The following is an 18,211-nucleotide window of genomic DNA, read 5'->3' as shown; positions in this document are numbered from 1 at the left end:
CTATGTAGAGTATCTGAGGGCTGTTTAATTTATTAGATTTTTACTTGGTCTCTGTGTGTAATGGACTAGGAAAAGGTAAGAAATAAGGCTGTATAATTAATCTGAAAAAAACTCTTGGTTCCTCCCCTCACTCCTTCCTTTTCAACTAAAGAGATTTTTAATTATTATTTTTAAGGTTGTTGTTGCTGTTGTTGTTATTTATAACTTATTTAATTGTGTGCTTTAGAATAATTTTTGGTGGGCACTTGCCAGTTTACAAATATTCACTGCCCACTACCTGATGGTGTCAACAAACACACCATCTGTTCACTTGTGCCTTCCAGAACTCTCTGAAGTCACTAGCTGACTCAAGCTGCAGGTGGTAGGATTGCTCAAAATACATAATTACCAAACTTCTAAGTAACAAAACTTTTTAATGTATGTTTTTATAAAATCACACTTGATTTTAAGGCTTTCTCAACTACCCTCCAGTTACACACAAGCTTACCTCCACCACAAACATATCTGATAGCATTATGCTGAAGAAGAAGGCTGATGCCCCGCTTTCACATTTTTTTCTGAAGGATTTCTCAGCATGGTTTTTTCCAGTCCAAAACTGTATATCCCAGTCCCTGGGCACATTTCTCTTGACATTGTGCTCACTTGCCTAGTGATAAGCACCCCTTTTTTTGTACATTTGAGTGTGTCCCATCTTGTGTCATCCTTCTACCAGACTGTGGACAGGAGACTGGACGCATGACTCTCATGGGGGACAGTGCTTGAGGCTTGGCTGTTCTGTGGCTGCTGTGCCCTTCCTTTTGGTTACTAATGAACTAATCCCAGTTAGAACATGTTCAGAACAGAAATCTCAGCAGGTTACAATAATAATAATAATAACAATATTCTATCAAAAGGGAATATAAAGCAATATTCTTGATAGTGGATATCTCTACAGGCTTTTACTTGAATCCTCTGAAACAGCTAAGTGTTATTTCTGTGACTGAAGATTAATTTCTGTGCCATTATCAAATGTAACCCTTGAGGAATTAATTGCATATGTATCTCATATTGAAGTCCCATTTATATGATCAAGCAATCTGGAACAGATAAGCCTCTTCTTGGGAAACCTCGGCTGCTTGACAATATTTGCCTTTGCCTCAGACAGGTTATGCCCCCAGGGACCCCTGGAGCTCACTAAAGCGCCATTTGTAATGCAGCGTGACAAATCCCGGAGCCAGGGCGATAATCTCTGCAAACTCTGTACAAACAGTCCCCGTGCCTCAGCAAAAGTGATTAATGGGCTCAGCGGAATCAGCATACGGCCCTGTGCATTAATTACTTGTGAAGGACGCTAACTGGGGAGCCGGAGGGCTGCGCAGGATGTGGGGAGGCCGCGGCCCCGCTCCGCTGTGCTGGGGAAGGGGAAGGGGAGAGGGGCAGCCCGGGCCCCGGGGCCGGCTCAGGGCCACGCTGGGGTCCCGGGGTCCCGCTCCGCTGTGCTGGGGTAGGAGAGCGGGGCAGCCCGGGCTCACCGGGCCCCGGGAGCGGCTCAGGGCCAGGCTGGGGTCCCGGGGCCCCGCTCCGCTGTGCTGGGGAAGGGGAAGGGGAGAGGGGAGAGGGGCAGCCCGGGCTCCCCAGGCCCCAGGGGCGGCTCAGGGCCAAGCTGGGGTCCCGGGGCCCCGCTCCGCAGACAGAGGGGACGGCTTGGCCTTGGTGAGCTCTGCTCCACACACATTTGTGTGCCCTTCTCACAATACTGGGTGCTGTGCGTGAGGGAACCTCTGCCGAGCCCGGCTTCGCAGTGAGCTCAGGGAGAGCAGCCGAGGGACCGGGGCTGGAGGGGCCGTGGTCCTTCAGGAGTGACCGCGGTTTGCGGTTTTCTCTCTCTGCCGAAACTGCCGTGATTTAAAATGCACAGACCCTTTGTAAATTATTGCAGCTCTGCTGCAACGACTGAAACTGTGCCAGTTTATCTCCGGGGAAGATCTAAGCCTAAACATTTTACAGAGAAAGAAAAGATGAGGAGAGAAGCATGTATTTATCTTTCCAGTATGTTCTCTGGGCTTCATCCAAGGGGAAAACTACATCTTGTCTCAAGTCCTTCAAATCCCAGCTAGGGGATTCTGGTTAGAGACCCCCACAGAAACGTCTTAATGAATTTACCATGCATTTTTTCCAATTCATTAAAAATATGTCAAATCCAGTGAAGTGCACTAACCTGCCTGTATGTTTTTCTCTTCTTCCACAGAAGTCTGACAATAATACCATGGCCTACCCAGCTCTCTGGAATTACTCAGTGGTGGCACAGCCCTGGCTGCCCTGCCAGATGTGATGAGTTTGTGTCCAGCAGGCTGAACCCTCAGTTATTAGACCATAACAGTGATTTCAGCAGGAGGAAATAATTTGGTATTATTAAATACTGACTGTTTGGTGTGGTCCAGTGACCCTAGAGGACTTCACTGCACTTGGACAGGAACAATATTGATAGTACAGCATCGGGGGAGAGCCACCCTGACCAGGATTTGACCCTCCGTTCTGTAATAGCCTGTGCTGATGGACATGGGAGGCAAACCTTTCCTGACCCTATGTTATACACAACAAAAGCAGAAGTATCTTTTCCACTTTACATGTGAGGGATAAAAATTACAGCATTTTGGTTTCCTTATCTTGTGTTGATCATAATATCCTAATCTATTCTTAAAGAGTGTGTTGATCTGTCAGTCACCCTCCCAACTGAAGCAATACACCAAAAAGGACAAACATAGGGAAAAGATACCTATAGGGACACTTTGTACAGTAGCATGCTTGAGTAACAGAGAGGTTTGAAACATGGGTAAACAAATAGGACAATTTTACGTTTTCTCACAGCCACCACCCATCAGGTGGCATTTGGCATTACATCTGATTTCTGAAGGAGCTCATCTGAGTGACAGCTAGAAACTCAAAAGCTTACAAATCAGATGTGAAGATAGTGCTAAAAGTCCTGCCAGGAAGTATCTTGAAAAATGTGTCCCTCCAGATTTTACCAGTGAAGCCTGAATTAAATCTCCACCAGGAAAAATTCACTGTTTTCCTTGCCTTACTCTGTATTGACAAGAAAGTGCATGAAATGTTTGGAAAATAGCAGGGCATCTAGTTTTACAGAGTATAGCCTCCTGAAATTGCCTGGATAAAGACAGGGCAGCAAGTCACAGACACAGCAAGGAGGCTTAGGTCTCCCTTCTGAGAAATAAGACAGCTTGAGCTATAAAGGGGCTTTAAATAAAACAAAGTCATTATTTCAAATTGTTCTGAAGTTTTGTCACATATTTGGCTCATCAGTGGGCGCAGAGGGCAGGGACAGCAGGTCCATGTAGGGGCACTTAGTCCAGGTCTGGAGGGAGGATGTTCTGTGACATCCATGTGAGTGGCTTTCATGTGCTGCAGATAACTAGATGGACATTTTGTACTGGAATAGCAAATTCAGAGTCACGGATATAATCAAGGAAAATGTCTTTAATCACAGGTAATTTTTCCACTTCCAAAGCCACTCAGCTGGAATAATTGCTACAGGACATGTTTAGCTCTGTGCTGGAATAGCCTTTCCACAAGGCAGATGGGTCATGAGAGCAGTACCTGGCAATTTGCTGATGGGAAGAAGTGCTTGGGGAGGGGAAAGAGCAGATAGCCTGGGGGCAGTGGGTCTTCTTAGTAACATTTATTTTGCAAGTCGTGGAAGGAGTCTTTTTTCATCTTTGGGAAGTTTATAACTTTTGTGAGAGCAGTTAACCCCAAACCACTGGCAGCAGCTCAGCATGAAGAGGCTGTGTTAAAGAGGGACCTCTGAGAACTCTCTAAATCAGATTTCCTCAAAGTGAAACAGGATGGGATTGCAATGTCTCCTTGGCATGGCCCTGAAACCAGAATGATTCCTCACTGACTAAATAGTTTCATGAGTTGGTTAGACTGCAGCCTGCAACCAGAGATGGAAAGGAAGCTGCCTTTTCCTTGAATTCTGCTCCTTTTTCTCACGAGAACTGAAAACAGGACTAACATAAAGTAATTCCTTTCACTTCCAACCTCCAGTTTGATTATTCACTGCATTAATTTACCAATTCCGTGATTCGAACCCATTGGTTTATTGATTTAGTCTTAATAGGAACACTGATGCAATCATGAGACTGTTCAGTTTTTAATTAACTTTGAAAAATTGTAGCAGATTTACCCTTGCTGCCTTAAAAATGAACTCCCTTGCTTATTCTTTGCAATAAAATCCATTTCAATAAAATCCACCACGCTGGTTTATTGTGTCAGGCAGCTGCAGGCAGCTAGCGATAGGACAAGAGGACACAGGCTGCATCAGAGAAGGTTTAGGTTGGACATTAGGAAGAAGTTCTTCACAGAAAGGGTGATTGGGCATAGGAATGGGCTGCCTAGGGAGGTGGTGGAGTCACCATCCTTGGATGTTGTTTAAGAAAAGACTGGATGTGGTACTCAGTGCCATGGTCTAATTGACAGATGATGTTTGGTCATAGGTTGAACTTGATGAGGTCTCAAAGGTTTTTTCCAACCTAGTTGAATCTGTGATTCTGTGATGCCTTGGATCAGAAATGCCCATATAGAAGTGTCCATTGGACTTTTCAGATTAGGATGAATCCATCCTATACATAGAAAGCAGGAAAAACACAGAAGGCAGCATGGAAAACAAAGCTGAGTAGAGGAAAATGACCTTTTTTCCCTCATACCATTTATTTTTCCAGTAACATACTATTCAATCTCATAATGATTTCTGACTTAATGACTGACAGGTAGAAAAGGTTCAGAAATATGACTTAGGCATGGACAACGACTTAGGCATGGTATCTTGCAGGTAGATGAATTTTCAGATGTCAGACTGTTCAGTAGGGTGACTTTAAATAATGGCTTATTTGTACAGTCTGCTCTGCCCTCTGTCACATTTGATAAGGAAATAGTCCACTTAGTTTATTGAGATTTCAACTGCAAGCCTCTGCAGAAAGTAATCATATATTCTTAGGGCATTTTCCATCCCGGCTATCTGATGCTATTATTGAACTTTGCAATTTGTTGCCCATGTTTTTTTGTAGCATGATTTTTTCTTTCTCGGCACCCTTTCTGTTCACTGTTGCTCACAGAAATCTCCAAAACTGGTGCCCCAGTACAAAGTAACGCTGCACAGTCCAGACTTCTTATCTTAGAGAGGAAGCTCCTACACTTACTGTGTGCACTCTCAGAAAAAATATGGTTTTCTCTTTTGATTTCCCAGGCCCTACAGGTATCATATTTACATCTGGTACTTTTTTAATTTGAACAAGAACCAAAATAACTAACCACAGACTGAATATTTGTACTTGTAGATTATAAGCTGTATGAGTTGGTTCTCCAATTTTCTGAATGAAAAAAAATGCATAAAAAGAAGGGACATAAAGGGTCTATTATTGGCCTAGAAAAGGTAGGATGTCCCTAAATGAAAAGATTGGTAGAAAAGAATCAGAAATTAAGGGAATGTTGATGCATCTCAATTTCAGTCTCCAAAGCTACAAGCAAGAAAATGAACCACATCTCAATGACCTGTAAAAGAAACTGGGATATTGACTACTATGAGCTTGAAGCTGATCTAATGAAATCATTCCAAGAGATGTGAGCAAACAGCCAGAAGAGGGAAACTGATGGTGAAAAGATCCTGGGATAAATTGCTCGTCAAAGTAAGAGCAGCTGCAGAAATATGTTAAATTTGTTCAAGTTTCAACAAGAATGGACAACTGCTGTCCACTGTGGTGCAAAGGAAAAGGTGGCTGCCAAAAGATTATTAGTCAAAGGTTATTAGCCATGAAGCATCCACAGCATCAACAAAGCAAATCCTCTCTTCTCAGTAGCCCTCACTGGGACTTTTGCCACTTCTGGAACTTGTGGAGTGGAAGAAAACCAGTGACTGGAGATTTTGCTGATCTGTACATTTACACAGAAGGGACCCTCAACTGTTGACAAGGCCCAAGCAAGACCCTGCTGGTCCTGTTGTCACAGCTGAGATGCACTGGGGGACTTCTGAGACCTGCCCAGGACTGCGGGTTCAGCAGATGGTGGGGAAGCGTCATGGTATAACCCCAGCTGGCAGCTCAGTCCCACACAGCCACACAATCAACCCCCCCTGATGGGATGGTGGAAAGAACAGGAGGTGTTAAAGTGAGAAATCTTGTGTGGACTGAGACAAAGACTGCTTACTAGGTAAAGCAAATCTGTGCACATGAGCAAAGCAAAACAACGAGTTGATTCGAGCCTTCCCATGGGCAGGTGGGTGTTCAGATTTCCCCAGGAAGGCAGGGCTCCCTCCCATGTAACAGTGACTTGACAAATGCCACCCCTCTGAATGTTCCCTCCTTCCTTCTTTTTCCCCCACCTTTGTACACTGATGGTGACACCATATGTTATGGAATATCACTTTGGTCAGTTGGTGTGAGATCTCAGCACCTCAAGACTGTGGTGCAGAGCGACCAAGACCACCCTTGGGGGGCTCGAGAGTCCTAGAATGTTGCCAGAAGTGTCTGGTAGCAAGACTTTGATCCTACACAAGAGATAACACGTGTATGAGGACTGAGAAGATTTTACTAGAGTGAATAGTGAAGAGATAAGTTAATTAAAGTGTAAAACACAGAGTTTAAGATTTCTGTACAGGGGGGTCTAAAGAAGTAAGATAGAAGAATTAGGGCGTGTCCTGTCCTTCTTCTTCTTCTTCTTAGCCTTCATCTTCTGTGGTGATAGTGGCACTTTGAGATTAGTCTTTACTAGAAGTGCACCGGTTAATAAGAGTAGAAAGTATTGGAGAAAAATCATAAATATTGTACACGTAACTTTAGGTATAAAGATAAGTGACCGCCCCAGAAGTTGGGGAGTGTGCCCATGGCTGACTTGCTGTGCAGACCTCTGTCGGGCTGAAAGAAAATCTTTTAGATAAACAATTAATAAACACTGAGACCGAAACAAGATCAGAAGTCTCTCCTCGTCCTTTGAAGCGCCGGGCTGCCCAAGGCCACTCTGGGCCTTTCCAGGCCACCTAAACAGCCGAGAAACCGACAAGTTGGGGCCAGCTGTCCCAGCTTTGTCCCCTCCCAAATTCTTGTGCGACCCCAGCCTCCTTGCTGAGTTTTGTTTTCCTGTCTTTGATGTGTTACTGTAATGTTGTTAATAATTAAGCTAATTTTTGATGCAAAATACACAATTTCCTAATAATATTTCCTAATAATGGAAATATTTCATTTATCATCATTATCATGCTTTTTTCAGTTTTCAAACTTATGCTGCTGAGAGAGCTCCAAGGTAATCCTGTGTATCTTGAGAGTGGGACAGAGAAAACAGAAAGGCCTCAACAAGGTGCTTGCTCACCCACTCATCCTTCCACAAATCCTTGCTTTTCCTGATAAAGTACTTTACAAAGTAATACTTTAGACCAAAAAGATTAAGCTCTTAAAACGAAGGAAGCAGCTGAGTCACAGCTTGGTGGGCAGTGGGTGAACAGTAACTGGGAAAAAAAAACCTGTTTTATATCACATACAATAGAGGATATTGTAGGAGACACTTGCATATTTTACATATTGTACAATTGACCACCAACAGCCTATTCACATATACACACAAGTAAATTAGATGATACTTAATTTTCTCTATCTCTCACAGAAGAGTAAGAGGCTGGATCAACTCACTCAGAAGAAACATGATTCTCAAAAGTACCCAGAGCTTCAGTTCAAAGCTCAGATCAATAAAGTACTCCCGTGCCCTAGAATAAAGACTTGTAAATATGTACTTGCCACCTGATTCTCTTTGTAATATAACCAGGGGGTATGTCTCAACAAGTGATAATTGGAAAACACCACATGTGAGAAATCACCTTCCTTCAGAAAGGAGACAGCCAAAAATAGAACTGAGCAGATCACAGCCCAGGGCGCTCCAGGATCTTTCCACATGAATGAGAGTGAGTGAAAATGAAATGGCAGAATCAGAGCTGATGACAGCCTGTCTGTCTGCTAGATGTGACCTGAAAATGGATTTTATAACATTTTCATCTACCATCAGAATTCAGGCTGCATTTCTTTGCTACCTGCACACAAACATTTTAGAGGGAAATGAGTGGGTCTTTCTCTGGCCGTGCCTTTTAGCAGGCATGAGATATTCCCAAACCCTTTGGCTTTATCTGTAGTATCTGCTATGCATCTTTCTGTGCCAAGCACTCCCATTGAACATTGAGCAAATCATTTTAGAAGTAATGAAACTGCCATTTCCATCAGACATGAATGCTGCACTAGCCCTGGCTCACTGCTGGAAAGCAGAGTCCACTTGTGCAGGTTGGAACTTGACTGGAAGAGGTGGACACAATGGGTTTAAGAAAGCTGGGGTGTTTTAAGAGCAGGAGACCAAACCCAGTGTCTGTTTGGTTTGGTACCCACCTTTCAACAAGCACCAGAACTGGATGAGTGCAGGTTTGGGTTGAACAAAATATGTCAGGAATCTGAGGGTCTTCCAGAAATGTGTCTGGACATCAGACTGACCACTACACAGGCATCTGTACCTCAGGGTAATTTATTTCAGCATCAAGAGCATTTTTGTTTTGCTTCTGATAAAGTGTGAGGAGAATCACCAGAGAGGCACCAGAGACCTCCACCATACTTAGCTTACCTGCATATCTGGATAGAAGTATAGTCCAAGGAAGCTGCAGTTTGTCTAAGGTTATTTTAAAGAATGAACAAACATCTCATCCAATGTCCCGCTCTTTGACAGCAGCCAGATCTGTTTCCCACTGGAGTTTTTCAATGTACCTGCTGAGCAGGACAGCCTGACTAGAAGACATCTGAGGTGCAGGGTTGGAGGACAGGCTTCTGTTACAGCACTTGCCCAACTCATGTGCCTTCACCACACCAGTCACCTTGAGAGGAGGGTGACCATGGAGATTTCAACTGGACATGGAGACAATAGGCAGACCACAGCTACAGTAGGACAACAAAACAGGAAAATCAAATAACAAATCAGTGATCAGTGCTGAACCGTGATATTCACCCAGCAGCTGATCTTGTGCCTGTCTCTTCAGAGAGCAAGTGGCTTCTGATTGCAACAGGCAATTTGTTCTGTCCTTTCTAAACGCTGAGAACTACCACTGTTTTTTCTGTCTTACTCAACATGCAAAAAATCAAGGGATGGTCTTCCTTCTCTGCACTGGGGGTTTAATTATAATTCGGAATTTGTAGTTCTTGGTAGGTTTCTTTTCCTGAGGAAAGAGATCCCCTTCTGTCCTCCTTTCTCCAGTAGTGGTCATGGTGTGGGTGGTGGGTCAGCAGAGGAGGTCCCTGCTTTGACTCCCTCCTCCTCTGACAGCTAAAGCAAAACGGCAGCACATGAGTATTAGAAAGGCAGGAGGTCAAAGCTGCACATTAAATTTATCACTAGGCTGTTATTTTTATATAGTTGGGTCATCCATCACAGGGATGTTTTCTCTAAATGAGTGAAGCGTGTGGCAAGCTGCCCTTACAGTTAAGGGCACATACAGAAGTAACACCTTGTCCTCATTTTTGCCAGAAATCTCCAAGTATGCTCAGAACAGAAGGAGATGTTTTTCTGACTCCACTTACTGTAGCTCCCTCTGTTTTATAATAACCCTGCATTGAAGGTGGAACATGAATTTGATTCATTGCACGTCATTTATCAAGTTTGCAGTGATACAAAGAAGCCATCCCTTTAGGGATGGAAAGTTCTGATACTCAGAGAAATAAAAGTTAATATCTACTTTGCTGGTGTAATGGAAAATGTTATTGCTTTCAGAAACATATTTCAAGCTGGGAGACAAGGGTTTTAGGCAGATCTTTTGGAGAAAATTGTGGTTTATTGAAAATGGATATAAAAGTAGATTAAGCCTCTTCCCATACATTAATGCAACATATTTTGGAGTGTTCCAAGAGGTCTTGCCAGCTTATGAAAAATCTGATCTTGTATAACTAATAGTCAAGTTTGCCAGGGGACATCCTACAGGTAAGCCTAGTGTTTGTATTAAAGTAGCCCAAACACTGGGAAGTGTCTTTAAAACCAGGCAAATGAAGAAACTAGATAATTTGGAAATCCACTCTGACTGAAAAAAAAAAAAAAAAGTACGACAAACAGCATGGCAAAAAATCTCTAATACCGTAAAATGTTGTAGCCACAGTAACTTCAGCAGACAAACCAGAACTGATCTTGGAGACATAAGCACAGTTTTGTTCTTCTGGCAGTGCCTAGATAAGCAGGTAAGATTTGGTACCATTGGCTGGTAGTTAGGTAATGTCTCAGACACAAACACCATCCTCTGGTGCCAAGGGACTTGCAAAGCAGAGAGGGTGGGACATCACCAGTGAACTTCAGTGTGGTGAGTCCCCTCCTTAGGCAGGGTTCTCATCACCAGGAGGGTCTGAGATATCCTTCCCAGTGCCATGAATGGATGCAAAGGTAGGTCCAGCACAGCTCTGAGCTGGGCTGTAGTTGGCACCACTGCTGAGGGGGTTGACTCTCCTGGATGCTGCTCTGGGATGGTGACAAAGACCTGCATGAGCCTCCAGTAACAAATGACAGCTTCCAAAAGGTAAATCGTGTCTTTCTGAGGAATATCAGGGAGTGTTGCTGTTTTTAATCTAGTACCATAAATAATAAAGTCCTTCACTATAGGAAAACTGTTACTTCTCCCCAACATTATTCTAAACAAATCTGTTCTGATGTTCCCAATGCTCACCAGTATGAACTCCTCTACACAATTGTCCCAGCTCCAGTGCACATCAGTGCCACTGTCCTTGCCTCCATCCTGCAGGTCAGCCAACTTCTTCCTGTATTTCACACTTGGCCAGCACGTGAATGGCTCCCTCCCAGAAGGCTTCCTGACACTGCTGTATTGGAACTAGATGTTTTCCTCCCTGCTGCTCCTAAGACTAAAAGCACCAGGTTCTTCCATGCATCCCCACGTTCCAAGACAACAAATTGCATTTTGTACCAGAGAACAGGCTGTGGAAAGAACATTCATGGAGGCTTTCAGCTTGATGAACAATCAGAATAACTGAAATGTCATTTGAACACTGCTTCCATTGAATCTAAAAGAGAAAACTAGAGACAGTGTTTTATGTAGGAAAAATGCAGGAAAGCATTCCTTTGTGATACTGGAACTGGAATTGAGATCCTTCTGTAAGCTAAGCAGTGCTGTCAATAATAGATCTGTGGCAGAAGTGACTTGGAATGGGAATTTGTGGGCATGGAGAGAGAAAAATTGCCAGAAATGATGGTAATCAGAGAATCAGAGTTATAGAATGGTATATATTGGAAGGGACCTTAAAGATCATCTCATTCCAACTCCCCTGCCATGGGCAGGAACACTTTCCAACTCAATGCCTTGTCCATTTGGCCTTGAATGCTTCCAAGGATGGGGTCTCCACAACTTCTCTGGGCAACTAACTTGTCTCAGCACCCTCACAGTAAAGAATTTATTGCTTTTATATAATTCTACCACCCTTAGAAGCTCAGCTCCTTCATTAGGAATTTGGTGTCTCCTGTCACTGGGAGTTGCCACCGCATTCTTAGTGTGTGGATGACCTTGACCTCTGGGATTTCAAATGAGGACTCCAAAATGCTACTTAACCTAAATTCAAATCAAGCAACTGGACAATTACTTTCAAAGTTTTGTCACACACCTAAATTAAATGGGAGCATTGTTTAGATGTGGTCTAACTGGCTGGGTAAAGAGACCTGAGAAAACTCTTTTGCCTAGAAAACCTTTCAGATATGAGGATAGAAGAGAAAGGGAATAGAAAGAGTCTCAAAATCTGTTTTGTGTACAACAAAACCTCTCCATGGCAAGGAAAGCATATGGTACGAATGCAGAAACTCATTAGAGCAGACCTTTGGGAGACACTATGATTAAGCAAAACAGAGCCAGATGAACATTTGAGAGAAACAACAAATTGCCAGTGCTGGAGAAAAATAACTGAAAGCCAAATGACTGCAGTTGCAAACTCACGGAAAGGATATTCAGGAATGTGATTTCTGGGAAAGACTTTTTCTGAGAAAAGTTTCTGGCTTTTTGAGACCAATCCAGACATGGAGGGAGTAGGTTAGCTCAGTCCTCAGTGGTAAAGCAGGGAGATATTTAGGTTGTTAGCAAGAAGCTGATGATATTTTTCTGTGGACTGTTTCCACCTCCTAGTACTTTAAATATTTCAAGAATTTAAGAGCCTTCCCTGGGTTGGTCAGCTTCTTGGTCCTTCTTTTTACAGTGAGATCTTCTAAAATTAAAATATCCTTGCAGAAATGTCACGAAGACAACTATCCTTTCCCTTCCAGAAGGGAATATGGAGTCACAACAAAAGATCTGACCTCACACACACCCTTCAGGCACCAGGAAATGAACAGCTTGCAATGTTTTCTTGACTTTTTGCCCACTGTTACATGGCTTTCATCAAAAACTCATACCTACCAGACAACTGAGCTTCTAAACCCTCAGCCTGAAAAAGTTCTAATTTAGCTGATTGAAGGAAAAAAATTATGGAGAAAATACAGTTTGTAGAGGACTTTTAAATGTTAGCTGCTTCTACTACATTTAATGGAATCTGTGGCCTGGTTATAGGAGGATATGTTTTAAACATGCCTAGACTACATTATGGTGATGATTTATTAAATTATACATCCTGCAATCAAATATGTCATGCTTGTTTGCTATTTGTGCCTTTTGGTTAAACTGGATTTCTCTATCCTGTATTTGGAACAGAATTATTTTGAAAAACATCAATTAGAAGCTAAAGTTTTCAAATGATGCATAGTTTTTATAGTAGGTTTGTTCAATGACCTTAAAACACTATTTATTTCTTTAAATGTCAGACCCAAGTTTACTGTAGCATTTTAAGTTATGTTGGTGGATTTAAAACTTGATGTGGACTTGATACTTCTCCATTGGAGTGGGTGGAAAGGAATAATGGATGAGCATTCATTACTCACATCTGTGTAACATTCAGGTGATTTTTGCTTGGAAGTACCTTGTCTTGGTACTCTAGTCTAAGCCTTTCCCAAGTGACAAAGACCCGATTGTCCGTCGATGACTTTGGTGCAAGGCCTCTATCCTAACTGAGGGATGATCTCTCCACCCTGCTCCTCAGCTCTGCCACTGGCAGGCTGTGCTGTGATGAGGAACAGAGTAGTGGCTTTCCTCTGCAGCTGTGATGTGCTTGAGGTGACAGGATGCAGGAGAGCAATGCCAGGCACACAGCTCAGTCATCTTCACAGGGTTCTCTCACATGGGCTTCACCCTCGCCAGGCACAACTGGGCTTTCTTACTAAAATTTCCCAGGACAGGCTGGGAAATTCCTTTGCTGGAGGGGAAGGAGGAGAGTGGAACTTGGTAGTCCAGGTGGCTTGCCATTCATGGAGCAGTGTTTCCTCCTGTGTCCTTGCACAGTCTGCTCCTGTGGAGCTGGCAAACCCCGAGTCCAAGGCAGCAGGGATCTCTTGGCAGCTCACAGCTGACTACCAGACTTGGGGCCACTGCATAACAGCATCCATTTTCCCTTTGGGCAAAAGAGCAGGCCAGGGTTCTCACCTGTGTAGCCAGGAATGTTGTGTTTTATCCAGTTTTACCCACTACCACAATCCAGCAGCTGTGATGCCCTTCTCATAGAGTGCTGCCTCAACCAGACACAACCTCCCATACCACGTCCCATTTTCTTCACAGATCCCAAGTACTGCTTTGCCATTTACTCAGGCATTTTGCTGCTTCGTTTCCCTTACCATAAGGAAGAAAGTGTCAAGTTCAAAAAATTACTGTTGTTTAGTTTTTAACTAAAACCACACACAAAACAAAAATGGAAGTACCACACTGAGGAGATAAGAGCGTGTAACCATGAAAATCTAGAAAGTGTAGTCTCACTTTTCCTTCTAGTATGGTAAGCTTGTTTTGGTTGTGGTTTTCCACTGATGATACCTTATTTTGCAGGTGAGGTAAGGGTGTGCTTTGCTTTGCAGTACACCTTGGTTCCAGAAATGTCATCACAGGATCAACTGGGTTGGAAAAGACCTCTGAGATCATTGAGTCCAACCTGTGATTAACCACCACCACATGAACTAGACCATGGCACAAAGTGCCACATCTGGTCTTTTCTTAAGTACCTCCAAGTACTGTGACTCCATCACTTCCCTGGGCAACCCATCCCAATGTTTAATTACCCTTCTGTCCTTCAATTGAAAATGTCTTTGCCCTCAAATTAGGCAGAAAACTTTGCTACTGCTGAAAAACTGGGGCTCAGGGATGATAGAAGCAGAGAGGGATTTTGAGGAAAGACCACAGAGACAGTGTGTCCATATTTGAACTCGTGATCTATTGAGGAGGTGGGAAACTTTCTCATATCCTTGTCCCAGCAGTCAAACTGCAGGTCCTGTCTCTCATCCTGCTGAATCCACCTCCACAGCTGGCAGACTTTGTGTCTCCATCTTGCTTGCAATGAAAACTCAACAGTTCTCTCACTTTCAGTCCAGCCTTAGGGATTCAGAGTCCTATTGCTCCATTATACACATGCCCAGCACACCTGCCTGGGTTTGGTACCTGCTGTATTTCCCTCAGGGCATGAATGATCTGTGCATCACACTGAGCCAGAAGGGTCCTTTCCTAACAGAAATGGCAGTACTAAGACATAAGAATAAAGTGCCATAAATGCAGAATAATTTCATGTAAGGCTATACGTGCACCCCTCTTGCTGGACGTAACATTGTTCTCTGCGGAAGGCTCATCCTCCTCCTCCTCTTCCCCAGCTCTGTTGAGAGTAACATGCATCAGCCTCCAGGGAAGAGCTCTGAGCAATGGGGTCAGGAGTACAAGCAAAGTCTTCCTGCACAGCTGTGTGCACTGGGGCTGAGCTGCTTGCTCAGCTGTGCCTCGCCAAAGCTGCTCGTGGGTGATCAGCAGAACCTGCCCAACACCTGCGACACTCCGATGGTCACACCGCCCTGCCAAGGGGATAGCACAAGAGACATGGGAATGGTGGTGGCTTTGCTGCTGACATGAAGATTATTTAAATATTCCTGATAGATTCCTCTTGCATGTGGTGGGTCTGCTCTTTTCGGGCTTGGTTTTTAAACCTTTTTTTTTCAGAGAGCCTCCATATGACTCCATAGGCTCAGTGGTGAAGGCAAGAGATCCCAGGGTCCCAGCCCCAACTCACACCCCAGGGAGCAGCCTGCCACAGTTAATGAACTGGAACCGCTCCTCGCAGATGTGGAGATGAAACTGAGCACTGGAAGCACTGGTGTCTCCTGCACTTATTCAGTCTCGAGATATGATCAAGCCTGCAGCTTATGTTGCTGAGTGGCTGCCACCATAACAAATCTTTGTGCGCCTTTTCCAGCTCATTGCTGCCCCCCTCAGCATCAGCGGGACTAGGTACAAGTTTGCATTCATGTAATTACAAAATGCAAAATGGTACCATTAGTTTATTTTCAGGGTCTTTCATTAGTTACTGGACCAGAGAAACATTCCTAAGCATCAAATTTGGCTTTGAAATCCAAATGCTAAGCTGATTCTTCTTCTATTTTTTCTTATAACATTGACTGTGGTTTCTTATTCCTTAAACATCAGCATTTCTTTTGTTTTGGAGATTAGTGCCATAGTCAAGAAATATGAGAAGCAGCTTAATTTGTACAAAGACAAATTTAGCTGAACTTTTCTGCAGAAATGCTCAGCAGTGGAACGTTTTATGGTAATGTGATCCCTTCGTTTCGGAGCTCGCAGTCCAGTGCAATGTGTGGTACATGCTGCCGGTGAATGGAACTGCAATTCTGGCTTCCTCTCCAGGAACCTGAGGTCTAGATATATTAGCTTGCACAAGATGAACAGAAAATTAGTGCAGACACATCTGCTGGCAGAGGCTGGGCTTGGGCTCTGCCATAGAAATACCTGATTTCAGGGAGAACTTCCAACGTCTGCCTTGGAAAAACAGAATATTAATAAGTGGTGTGCAAGCTGATGATGAACAGGCCAGTACACAGTTTTAGCCAGGGCTGGGACTCCTGAATTCAAACTGCAACTTTGTGAGTAGTTTTCTTAAACTGATTTAACACACATGCAAAGTTGGCACAGCCATATGAAAAAGAAATCCTTACTCCTTCCCTTCTCTATTCTCCTGCCTGGTGCTTCTTGTGTTATGCTGGCACAAGTTTCTGTGTGGCTGCCCAGTGCACAGGATGTAGAAATTGATCCAGCTGGGGAAAAAAAAAAAACCCTGTGTTTCTTTTGGTGGGTTTTACCCTGAATCAGTTCCCAATATCCCCACACCTAGAAAACGAAATTGTACACATAATTGCCAGCACTACCTGGGCACTGCAAGGCAGGGAAGGAGAAAGTGTTTCAAGAATGCAGCAGAACAGTTTAATTTAGAGAGCAGTCCCTGCATGGAGAACACCACTGGCTTTAAATCCCCATCTGCTCCAGAACAATGCCAAATGTCATGAGCAACTCTCTGTTTCTCATCACATGTCTTCTTGATCACTGTCAAACATTTATAAACATCCATGATTAAAGGTCAACCACACATCCTCAATTATTTTGTGTTAGTTTCAGGCAATGTTATGATCTTTAATGTTTTTATTGAAAACAAAAATTAGGCAAACAAGAAAAGCAGGGGAGCTGGGGAAAATAAAACATGTAGAGACCCAGCTCATGACAACCAAACTACCTCTTGCATCTTTCCTGGCTGCTGGGGAATATCTAGGGCCAAATGAAATTGGAGGGTGTGTTCTCCCAGAAAGTTTCTGGCACCTTATTCTACTCAGAACACTAAAATTAGTATTTGGCTAATATATTTTCTCCTACCTGAGATTTTGGATTTTTTTTTTTATTCTGCATGAAGATATTTTAAGCTAAAACAAATATAAAACCAGGTGCTGTTATAAGAACTATAGAAAATCGAAAATCTTCCCTTCTACCTCGTGTTCTTGTCTCTCCCTACAGCTTTACTCGACCTTTAGAGGCCAGCAAGAAATGCAGAGAACTGTCCTTTTTTCCTTGTGTGTTGGGACAATTTATTTCTTGGTAGTTCAGCTTTTCTATATGATCATGTTGCAGAAATTCACAGTATATTCACTCCAGACGCTTCTTGGAGGTGAAACAGAAAAAGGTCTGAAAAAGCACAAAGACAAACACAACCACTTGAGCAGAGATGTACAATCTATGGACCCTTAAGAGATTTAGAAACAGAAAAATTTACTTTAACCCCACTACCCCCAAAAAAGTAATATTAAGTACTATGACCCAGGCTCAGGTGTGTAGCAGTGGAACAACAACAGGGAGAAAAAAAAAAACGTGGAAATTTGACTTCTTTGATTTGCCACAGTAGGATGTCAGCTGGAAACACCCAAGCAGAAAAGGCAATTTTGTGCCCACAGAAGATGGGCACAGATCAGCATCCTCAGCACCATATACCTGACCCTCCAACAAAGTCCCTGAAGCAAAATTGCACACAACAGCTGCTAGTTCATTGCTTAATAAGCTGGTTTAAATCATATCTTGTGAATTAGGAAGAATCCTCTACGCATGCTCTTCCCAGAGAGAGAGCACTATTTAACCTGCAGCTGTAGATAGCATCAGCTGCCTTCTTCCTTCCACCCCAGCTGGAATAAAAAGCAGTGTGGCTTCAAGGTGATCACACACATAGGGCAGGAATTCATTCAATGGCTCCATCTCTTCGAAGAAATAAATACTTCTTTAGAATCCTCAACTATTCTTTTTTACACACCAAGGAGGAGTAATTTGGAAAGCAGGGCATCCATAGTACCCCACTGTGAGCAGTTAAGCTTTGCAGACAAAACAAAACTGCCACTAAGGGCAGGATGGAGCACAGAGCAGCATTCCCAGCAGTTCCTTCTCCTCACTGCTGCAGTGCAGCACCACAGCCAAAGGCACTAGAGCCAGTCCAGCCTGGCTGGGAAGCAGTGAGGAGCACATTCTACAGTAATGCTCTCCATCAAATCTAAATCCTTCCCAAGACAGCGTTCTGAAAAGAGATGTTACTCACTGAGCTGCGACAAAAATGTCCTCTATCTAGTAAACACTAAGTGAATGCTTATGGTAATTTCTTTAAAACCATTTCAACATTTGTTTGAGGAACTATAATAAAATGCAGATGCTGTCCTTCTTTACCAAGATATTGAAGCACGTTAAAAAAAAAAAAAAAAAAGCAGCAGCAGCCATAGGGAAAACAAT

The sequence above is a fragment of the Melospiza melodia genome, chromosome 1 (assembly GCF_035770615.1).
Source record: "Melospiza melodia melodia isolate bMelMel2 chromosome 1, bMelMel2.pri, whole genome shotgun sequence".
In the NCBI taxonomy this organism is placed as follows: Eukaryota; Metazoa; Chordata; class Aves; order Passeriformes; family Passerellidae; genus Melospiza; species Melospiza melodia.
Note: the sequence above shows the minus strand (reverse complement) of the source record.